The following is an 11975-nucleotide window of genomic DNA, read 5'->3' on the forward strand; positions in this document are numbered from 1 at the left end:
CAGGCCTCCTTTCTGTTAGACGGAAGCAGCCCGTAGCAGCTGTCTAACTCCCAAGTACCTATTTACTGCTAGATAACAGGGGCATCAGGGTGAAAGAAACTCTGCTCAATTTGTTTACGCCTCCATCAGGGGATCGAACCCGGAACCTCAAGCCTACGAATCCGAAGCGCTGTCCACTCAGCTGTTAGGCCCCGGATGTGTACAGGTGTACCCTCTTTATCGAAGAGTATACAGTTTACTTATGTTTAGGACTAAAGTACCCTACAACCTTGATAGTTGATACACACAGGCCGACTTGAGTCGTAATTGTCTTAAAATCTTAATTGTTAGTGAAAACTGAATTAAAATATATAAAGTATCACGTCACGTCCAAATTTTGGGTCATCTCAACTGTTATAAATGGGGAAAATGTATCACCCAAGTGTCTCAACAAACACCTTCCTTACCCTACCGTGTATCAGTCACCTTACACACGATGGGGCTGGTGAGAATCTTTTTGTTTTTGTCAAGACGTCGGTTGATAATTATCTTTGATATGAAGGTCATATCCACTCTTATGGTAAAATGACGCCCTCCAGAATGAGACTTGTGTCATGTTCAAGTACGTTTACTGAGACAATAAGATACATCTCAAAAGGATAGAGTAGCTTAGGCTATGCAGGCGATGAGTCACAATAACGTGGCTGAAGTATGTTGACCAGACCACACACTAGAAATTGAAGGGACGACGACGTTTCGGTCCGTCCTGGACCATTCTCAAGTCCAGGACGGCATTCTTCGACTTGAGAATGGTCCAGAACGGACCGAAACGTCGTCGTCCCTTCAATTTCTAGCTTAGGCTATTTCTACCCTTCTGATGTCATGGGAAATGACGAGCTCGTAGGATTCTGGGCCGGATGTAGTCCTTTCTCTCTTCCCTGACAGGATGCGCTTCTCTGTCCGGATTCCCGACTGCCAGAACATAATAAACGCTTTTATTTTTTAATCTATTGGAAACAAGACTGCTGTTCCTGGCCGTCTGGAGAGGTGGGTGGGTCCACACTGTGACACGACGCCATGATAGGCCTACCCGTACTGCTGACCACTTTAGGCCTACCCCTAATGCTGATCGCTACCAGATGGTACCGACTACTATAGGCGCACCCGTGTTGACCACCTCCACTGGCCACTAGTGGCCTTCCCTTAATGCTGATCGCTACCCAGTGTTACTGACTAGTATAGGCGTGTCCATGCTGACCACCCGGGGAGGGGGAGGGGGGAGGGGGAGGGGGGAGTAAAGGGGATGGAGAGGCACAGGTGAAGGGAAGATTGGAAATAGGAGATATCGTGCGAGTTATGATAGCAGGCGCTCCACCCCTATACTCGGGCGGGCGGGCAGGCAGGCGGGCGGCGGGGCGGTCAGGTCACACGGACCTGAAAGCGGTCGCCTTAGCCCTGCCACTACCTGACCACATACCCGCGCAGTTAATTAGATAACGAAGTTATGTCCCTGAGGGCCACTATCTTTCTAATGGCATTTCTAATTCAAGTACGTTTATTGTCAATAATATACATCGCAAAAATAGTAGCTTAGGCTATTTCTACCCTCCCCTAATGACATCACTGGGATAAGCAACCGGCGGCTTGTTAATTATCACCCTCTGATAACTCGACCTCACATGAGTCCTGTTAATGTCCCTGTTACTGTAGCGTCAGTAACAACCAGAAGATGTTACGTCTAATTTTCCATGTACAATGACATCCTGTGTTCCTAGCGGGTATCCATGTGGTTTTGTAGGTTTTGTTACATGGATTTTTCCCTTACCTAGTGTGGATACGTAGGCATACGGGCCGCTCCAAGCAACAGCCTGTTGGACCAAGGTCTCACAAGTCAAGCCTGGCCCTGGGCCGGGCTTGAGGGGTAAAAGAACTGCCAGAACCTGACTTAGGTACAACCCAGGCAATGTACCGTAAGCTCTTCGTACCATGCCTACTCATAGCGTACCGTAGTATTCGATAGATTATGCCAAAAAACAAAAATAAATAATAATAAAACCCAACCACACGGCAACCAAGCAACATAAATGGGCTTCAGGGTCAGGCCACCCAAACAGACGTACAACTGATAAACACCTCCCCCCCCCCTCCCGCATACAGCCGATGGCATATCAGAGTTGTACCTGGGAGGTGGGGCCGGCTGGGGATGTGAGGTCAGGTCACGGCCTAGGCGAGTCATCTGGTGGTCAGGTCACCACCTACGCAGCAGGACTCATCACCCTCGATACACTTTTATAATTCAAACTTCTCCATTAAAACGAGTAAATATATTATCGACCGTACATTTATTTCTTAAGCGTGTCAGATCCTAACAGTTCAAACACTGCATTTCCTCTTCCTTGTTTAACACCTTTGTTCATGGTCGATCATTTTACACTGAAGAATCACAAAATAAAAGCTAAATGGTCAGTAAACTTTCTCCCCTGACGAGCCAGAAGATTCAGACTGGGGACTTAACCCCTCCCTATCTTATCCCATCCACCCCCCACCTCCTTCCTCTACCTTCATACGTTCATATGCCTTACAGGGTTGTGCTTTAGCTCCTGTCCCCACCTTATCTACATTGGTGTCGGTCCAGTTTATTCCCATCAAGTTGATCCATCCCGTTTTATTAACATGTTTGTTGCGTCCACCTAAGCTTCTTAATAATAAAGAATAGAATACAACCCATTAGGCTAAGGAGTTTAGGGTTTAGCTAGCCTGAAGCTTTAAGAGTTTCCCCCGGAAATAACTGGCAACACTTCCCAACACGATACGGACTTAGTGGAAAACCAAAACGTATATCTCGGCTATACTGAGCCAGCGTCCGTTGACTAACACTTTGTGCCAGCGTTTTCCTGCACATGGCGGCCACTGTGGTCGCCAGTGTGGGCCTCACAGTGGTCGCTACAGTGGTCGCCACAGTGGTCCCGACATTGGGAAGCCGGGGGTGGGGGGGGTGGGGTGGAGATCGAGGTGTATGGTGTGAGGTGGGGTGGGGGGGGGGGGGTCGGGGAACACTGGAGTTCACAATAATAAACTTTTACTAATAACCTTGAAATATTGAAATAAGAATCTAGAGACCACCTATGGTGTGTGGTATATACCTAGACTGCCTCGAGCTAAAATTCAGATACGCATTTTCATTACAATTAAACATTTCACTAACAATGGTGGCAGATTCTTCTTGAGGTTATCTTGAGATGATTTCGGGGCTTTAGTGTCCCCGCGGCCCGGTCCTCGACCAGGCCTCCACCCCCAGGAAGCAGCCCGTGACAGCTGACTAACACCCAGGTACCTATTTTACTGCTAGGTAACAGGGGCATAGGGTGAAAGAAACTCTGCCCATTGTTTCTCGCCGGGCCTGGGATCGAACCCAGGACCATAGGATCACAAGTCCAGCGTGCTGTCCGCTCGGCCGACCGGCTCAGATGGTATAACAAGTTTTACATACAGGTTTGACAGACACGCGAGGTGAAGGTTGGCTCTAGAATAATAGTCAGACTGGGCACCGCTTACAATGCAGCTCAAATTTTCTCTCTATTCGACATTTGCCTAATCAGAAGCGAACTAACCCGAGCAACCTTCAGGGAGTATGTGCTTCATGATCGATGCATAGAAAACGTCAAATTTACCGTGTTTTTAATTCTTACTATTGCTGGGACCGACTACAACCCGTCCTCCTAATAGTACGTCGCAATTTTGACGTATACTTTACCTAAAGTAAAAAATTGTTGCACTAGAAAATGAAAGCGGCTTGCGAAAATGACAGTCTCGTTTTCTGTTTTGGGTCCTCTGGTAGGTTAGGCGAGGGCACTTTAGCATGACTGTTTCTTTACGTTTCTTTAAACATTAATGTTAAGCCAACACGGCATCAAGACTTACATTTAAGCTTTGGCAATAATACCTTCAAGTTACACACAGAAATCACAATAGCGTGATACAGTAAATGAAAAAATCCACAAGAGCCGTGATGAGGGTTCGAACTTACGTCCCAGAAGATCCCAGACGCACCTTAATCGACTGTGCCAGGGTTTGAACCTACGAACCCTTTTTGACAGTGTCGTGGCACAGTCGATTAAGGCGCATCTGGAATCCTCTCGGACGTAGGTTCGAACCCTCATCACGGCCCTTGTGGATATGATCATTTGATGCCTCTTGCTATTGTGATTTCTGTGTGTACTGAAGTAAGGGCGAAGAGGTAGAACAGCTTATTGACAGAGCCCGGGTGCATGGGGGGAGTTGTGCAAAACCCTGGTTTGTCTCGGAGAGACTGCAGAATCCGTGAGATGGCAGATGAACTCCCGGTTGCAATTCTTTCGACTTTGTCGTGGCACAGTGTGTGTGTGTGTATATGTGTGTGTGTGTGTGTGTGTGTGTGTGTGTGTGTGTGTGTGTGTGTGTGTGTGTGTGTGTGTGTGTGTGTGTGTGTGTGTGTGTGTGTGTGTATGTGTGTGTGTGTGTGTGTGTTTACTAGTTGTGTACTAGTTGTGTTTTTGCGGGGGTTGAGCTTTTGCTCTTTCGGCCCACCTCTCAACTGTCAATCAACTGTTTACTAACTACCTTTTTTTTTTTCTCCACACCACACACACACACACCAGGAAGCAGCCCGTGACAGCTGACTAACTCCCAGGTACCTATTTACTGCTAGGTAACAGGGGCACTTAGGGTGAAAGAAACTTTGCCCATTTGTTTCTGCCTCGTGCGGGAATCGAACCCGCGCCACAGAATTACGAGTCCTGCGCGCTATCCACCAGGCTACGAGGCCCCTCTACCTGTGTGTGTGTGTGTGTGTGTGTGTGTGTGTGTGTGAAAATCACGAAAATTAACACGGTGATGAAAAATGTGAGTGACAGACCACGAAGGAAGAATTGAAACAGGAATTTCCTTAAGTACTTTCATATATTATTACATCTTCAAAAGGAAACAAACACAGAAACCATCATTTCCTTCTGAAGATGTATTAATATACGAAAGTACTTAAGGAAATTCCTGTTTCAATTCTTTCTCCGTGGTCTGACACTCGTGTGTGTGTATATATATATATATATATATACACACATATATATATATATATATATATATATATATATATATATATATATACTAGTATATATATATATATATATATATATATATATATATACATATATATATATATATATATATATATATATATATACATATATATATATATGTCGTACCTAATAGCCAGAACGCACTTCTCAGCCTACTATTCAAGGCCCGATTTGCCTAATAAGCCAAGTTTTCATGAATTAATGTTTTTTCGTCTACCTAACCTACCTAACCTAACCTAACCTAGCTTTTTTTGGCTACCTAACCTAACCTTACTTATAAATATAGGTTAGGTTAGGTTAGGTAGGGTTGGTTAGGTTCGGTCATATATCTACGTTAATTTTAACTCCAATAAAAAAAAATTGACCTCATACATACAGAAAAGGGTTGCTTTATCATTTCATAAGAAAAAAATTATAGTAAATATATTAATTCAGGAAAACTTGGCTTATTAGGCAAATCGGGCCTTGAATAGTAGGCTGAGAAGTGAGTTCTGGCTACTAGGTACGACATATACATATATATATATACATATATATATATATATATATATATATATATATATATATATATATATATATATATATATATATATATATATATATATATATATATATATATTTACACATACACACACAAGAAGGTACACTGGGTTTATAAGCGTACATAGAATTGAGTACATACAGGTACATTGTAAGAAAATTTAAAGAAAGTTAATAGGTACGTTATGGTAAAATTTGAGGATTATCAACAGGTACATTGTAGCATTAAGTTGATGATTATTAATAGGTACATTGTAGTAAAATTTGCGTTCAACATAACAACCAAGATATAAGTTGATAGTGATTACAATGGTGACGTTGTATGGCTTAGCAACATATTGGAGGAGTGGGTAGCACAAGATACAGTGCGGGTTTGAAGCACTATGTAGGAAACAGAGTTGAAAATTGAAAAGCTGTCCAACTTTTGCCTTATTCAAAAATAAAACAAAAAAGTGCCTAATTTCATCTTCATTGTTTCCTACATAGTGCTTTAAAGTGCTTTAAACTCGCACTGTATCTAGTGTTACCCAATCCCCCAATATATGTACCTAAGCCATACACCTTTACCATTGTAATCATTGCTATCACCTTATATCATGGTTGTTATATTGAACGCATATTTTACTGCATTATAACTTTTAAATAATCCTCAAATTATGCTACAATGTATCAGTTGATAACCCTCAAATTTTATTTTAATGTTCAATGCGTGCAATGTACTTACTAATCTTAGTCAAATTTTCTTACAATGTACCTGTAATTTTTTTTAAATATTGCTAGAAATTACCTACTTAAAATTATCTGTTAGATTAAGTTCCTGCCCGAAACGTTATGCGTGCTAGTGGCTTTACAAGAATGTAACAACATCAATGCTATGTACTCTCATAAATCCAATGTACATTTTTGTATAAATAAATAAATTAGTAAATGAGGATATCTAACCCTGTCCATGAAGGACGGAAGAAAATGTATACATGATGGTTACAATTATAAGGTATAACCATGTCTGTGGTAGAAAAACAAACTACATTGCTGAAGGATACCCCTTAGGTAACGAAAGGAGGGTAATCTACTTGACCGAAGGATTTTGCCTAGTATAAAGATCACTGGTGTAGTTTCCTGAACCAAGTGACTATACTTTTTTTGCCACAGTCCAAGGATGGTTTACATAATAAAACAAAACCTTTGAACTTGTAAATAGGCTGTGATTTATACATCAGGCTGCGAGCAGTCGTGTTGATAAGTCCAGCAAGGAGGCGGTCTGGTCGAGGACATGCCCGTGGGGACGGAACGCCCCGGAATCATAAGATAGGCCCGCGAAAAATGTTGGCCAAATCATGTAGCCGTTACATGATTCGGATACTACACTATTTCAGCGTTGACACTCTCCCGACACCGAGTTACACCACCGACATCTTCTCCATGCAGAAGGATTCATGCACGCCTTTACCAACTAAGGGAAGAAGTAAAACATTTTGCAAGAGCCAAAATCTGACCTAGTAGATCCTTTATTGAATGAGCAATGGATGGCTTAAGTTTGCATATATGACGGACATTGTTAGCCTTCTTATCGAACTTAATATTTCTCTTCAGGGATCTTGTACAAATATTTTTACACATAAATAAAATGGATAAGTACAAAAAGCTAGCTAGCTCTTTGGTCGAGTCGCTTACAAGAGGAAGACAGAAATGTTTTAACTTTTGGGAGAATTTTTGATTGCTGATTATGTTAACCAGAAAGTCATATTGAGAATAATCAACATTCAATATTAAGGGGTCCCGGTAGTAGTCGGGTTCGTTTTCGACTCGCAATCGAGATTTCCGGGTTCGAACCCCGGTCGGATTCACGCCCAACCCCGAAATGGTTGGGCGCGTTTCCATCACCTAATGCGCCTGTTCACCTAACAGTAAGTAAGTTATTGTGGGTCAGCTGGTTGTGGGGTTGCATCCTGGGCTGGGTCAGTAATTTGACCTTGGTGGGGGGGGGACCTCGATATAAGCCTAACATGTATGAATATACTTTGGCTGCACAATGAATTATTAATTATAAGTCAGCATTTAAGGGCGTTAGCTGAAAACTTGAATAATACCACCCAGCTAATATCCTGTAACTATCATCACCTAGCCTCTGAATCTTACATTTGTGAGCATTCAATTACATCTGCCAATTTTTTTACCATTTCAAAATCGTCTTAGAATGACTTTGAGATTCTGAGTGAGTTTATTCCCCTCCCGATTTTCGTATCGTCAGCAAATTTGTAAACATTGCTGTTCAATACTGATTCTAAATCATGTATTTATATTATGAACAATAGAGGTCACAGGACAGCGCCTCGAAGCATCCTACTGACCACAGTTTCCCACTGACTTAACTCCATTTATGCTGCTTGTTTCCCTTTATATAAAATGCCCTAATCCATTTAGACTAGCACCTCAATTCCTTGAACCTGAATCTTTTGTTTTTTCTTTCGTGTGGCACAATCAAATGTTTTCGTAAAATTCGTTTTTAAATCTAGATTATACAATATATAATTATAGTGATTACATATGCTATGACTCTTGGGTAAATAATTTACTGCAAATATGTTGAAAACTAACTTAACAATAACAAACCCGGGTTGGACACATTTCCTCTCTTCTAATGCACCTGTTCACCTAGGAGTGAGTAGGTACCCCAGGGAGTTAGTTAGCTGCTGTGGGGGGGTTACATCCTGGGGAGGGTCAGTAGTTTGACCCTGGGGAGTGGGGGGGCGGGGAGACCTGAATATGAGCCCATTGAGGGACTTGAAGTAGAGGAAGTAGAAATAGCCTAAGCTCACTCGATCCCTTTGAGATGTATTTTATTAATCTCAATAAATTGTCTCAATCTCAATAAACGCCTCAAGTTTATTTCAAGTTCAAATTTCTCAAGTTCGTCTCGAGATGCCCGAAACGCTGTGCGTATTAGTGGCTTTAGGTATTGTATGTACTAGCGCTATCTATAAATCCAACATTATGTTTGTAACTCATATTCTGTGAATGTACTTTTACCTGAATAAACATTTTGAATTTGAATAAACGTATTTGAACTTGATATACTGTATGTATAAACTGGCTAAATGTCCCCCGACACAATGAATTATTATAAATGCAAAAACATTTGTATGAACGAAGTTTTTTTTAATTTGATATAGACAAACAGATATAGACATGTCGGAGAAGAATTTAATATCGTCCGTGCTTAACGTAATTGCTAACTACTTACTTCCCATTATTAATTGCAGAACACTAAACCCGCTCGAGTAACTACACACGATAAATAACTTACCTTGATTATGTTCCGGACACCAGTAAATAAGTAGCACTAGTAAACTGCAATTGCTTCCTCTTCTCATAAACACTTAAATAAAAAAATATTAAAACCAAGCAATGAGAGGAGGAGCAGCGGAAACGACCCGTACGCTATGAGGTCTGGAGACGAAGTGAAGCTTCGTTGACCCCGCTGACTCCCATCGTCTGGGAGCGATCTGCGGAAACTCTGTCTCTCAACATTTCGTTCACATTACACCAATTATAAATGCGCGAACATTCGTTTATTGTAAATCATATAGTGCGCAAAACACGTTTATAAGAGCTATGTCATATCATCAATATTATTTAATAAAGAAATGGTGCATAATTAAACTGTTCTTTTCATAATCCAAGGAACGAAACATTGTGAACTAAACTCATCAATAGCTAGAGACGTTCTGTTCTAGTAACGCCGGTGTTGCCATACGCCCAGCCCAAACTTTCACTCTGCCCTCCAAACTTGACGAACTTTCTGTTGGGAAACACTTAAAATAGAAAGCACAACCGTTATTGCCCCTTAGCCTCAGTTCATTATCAAAAATGAAGATTCCCTTGTCAGATATTATTATATATATATGGCAGATGTGTATTAGAGCATTATCTGCATCAGTGTCTATTTGAGTAGGACTTGATAGCCTTGTAATGCAAATTTATATAGACGAGTACAATGAAAATAATCTTAATGCGAAGCAAATCCATTACAGTTTTGCAAATCAGGAAAGACAAATTTAGTGATACAAATACTTTGACGTAAATAGGACCTGCTTGACCAGTATAGGCCTACTGCAGTATTTTATAGAACTGATTTATTTGATAATGTGTAAGATGCCAATGTATTTTTGTGTAATATATATATACATAACATTATGCAATAAAATTATTATTATTATAATTATTTAAATTATTAATATTCAAAACGTGAAAGTGTCACATAGGAAATACAATAAAGCGTTTATTATTCAACACATCAATAAATGTACTTTCAATAAAATTATAATCTCTAATGATGACCAAACCACACATTAGAAAATAAAGAGACGACGACGTTTCGGTCCGTCCTGGACCGTTATCAAGTCTTGATAATGGTCCAGGACGGACCGAAACATCGTCGTCTCTTCATCTTCTTGGTCATCATATCTTCAGCCACGTTACTGCCACTCATCGTCTGCATATATTTTTGTAATAACATGAAAAAAAGAGGTCATGAGAGGCGTATATAGTAGGCTTGTATGTCGTTATTAACGCTACGCGCTGTTTCCAAGATTTTTGCTCATAAAGAGGGATGAGCTTATCTTGGCAGATAGATACCATCTATCTGCCAAGATGGTAATCTTGGCAGTCAAAGATTACCATCTTGGACTGCCTTTGAGCAGCTTGAGGGCAGTAATATTCCGGTAACATCAACAAAATCTCGTAAACTTGAGGCAAAGTGAAATTCACACCAGTTACTCCATCTATCATCATTCTATTATGCAGGAAGAACCGCACGTCTATGGGTCATCCAATAAGGTTAGCAGACTTCTAGATGTTATCACTGCTAACAAGCAGTTAGCTAGCAGATATCAAGCTTGGCTTAGGCTTGGCTACAAGTATCTATGGGAGTTTGTAACATTTGCTGATGTAGATTTGGCTAAATGTAAACTCTGTCAGGAGAACTATTCGCATACTTTTGCGTCATTATATAATGAAATGTGAGAAAAATGCGGAATTCAGAGATAACACCATCAATGAAGTTCAAGAAATGTGTAAGTACTTCATTCATAATGATATACTGCCAGGAATCTTAGCCGAGTATCTAAGATTTGCATACTGATCTTGAGATGATCTTGAGATGATTTCGGGGCTTTTTAGTGTCCCCGCGGCCCGGTCCTCGACCAGGCCTCCACCCCCAGGAAGCAGCCCGTGACAGCTGACTAACACCCAGGTACCTATTTTACTGCTAGGTAACAGGGGCATAGGGTGAAAGAAACTCTGCCCATTGTTTCTCTCCGGCGCCTGGGATCGAACCCAGGATCACAAGTCCAGCGTGCTGTCCGCTCGGCCGACCGGCTCCCTACTGTAGGTAATGCATGCACATGACTGTAAAGCTGCCGCCCAGTTGGGTGGGTGTGGAGCACATGACTGTAAAGCTGCCGCCCAGTTGGGTGGGTGTGGAGCACATGACTGTAAAGCTGCCGCCCAGTTGGGTGGGTGTGGAGCAAGACTAGTAACTGTGTGACTCATCATACATGTAAAGTGCCTTGTATAGTGACTTGTGAGCCTCTTGTTGAATGAATCACTTGTGATATAAAAAGATTATTGATATGTATATGTATTTGTGTCCATGGATATAATTATATATATATATGTCGTACCTAGTAGCCAGAACTCACTTCTCAGCCTACTATGCAAGGCGCGATTTGCCTAATAAGCCAAGTTTTCATGAATTAATTGTTTTTCGACAACCTAACCTACCTAACCTAACCTAACCTAAGTTTTTCGGCTACCTAACCTATAAAGATAGGTTAGGTTAGGTTAGGTAGGGTTGGTTAGGTTCGGTCATATATCTACGTTAATTTTAACTCCAATAAAAAAAATTGACCTCATACATAATGAAATGGGTAGTTTATCATTTCATAAGAAAAAAATTTGAGAAAATATATTAATTCAGGAAAACTCGGCCTATTAGGCAAATCGAGCCTTGCATAGTAGGCCGAGAAGTGCGTTCTGGCTACTAGGTACGACATATATATATATATATATATATATATATATATATATATATATATATATATATATATATATATATATATATATATATATTTATATATATATATATATATATATATATATATATATATATATATATATATATATATATTTATATATATATATATATATATATATATATATATATATATATATATATATATATTTATATACTGTGCTCCTGATGTAGATACTCAGTATCTACATCAGGAGCCTTCATGACCATTTGGTCAAGTACATCATTGGGCTCAATGCCTATATAAC

At 40.5% G+C, this 11975-nt stretch overlaps 1 protein-coding gene across 2 annotated transcripts in view; it reads right to left on the reverse strand.

Moving 5' to 3' along the window:
- LOC123762242 (uncharacterized) overlaps positions 1-9101 on the reverse strand; it is a 36208-nt gene extending 27107 nt beyond the window's left edge. For both annotated transcript variants that reach the window (XM_045748636.2, XM_045748634.2), the window contains exon 1: positions 8941-9101. The gene's annotated coding sequence lies outside the window, so the exon portion shown is untranslated. The remainder of the gene's footprint in view (positions 1-8940) is intronic.
- Between the last annotated feature and the right edge of the window lie 2874 nt (positions 9102-11975).

Source organism: Procambarus clarkii, chromosome 2 (genome assembly GCF_040958095.1).
Source record: "Procambarus clarkii isolate CNS0578487 chromosome 2, FALCON_Pclarkii_2.0, whole genome shotgun sequence".
NCBI lineage: Eukaryota > Metazoa > Arthropoda > Malacostraca > Decapoda > Cambaridae > Procambarus > Procambarus clarkii.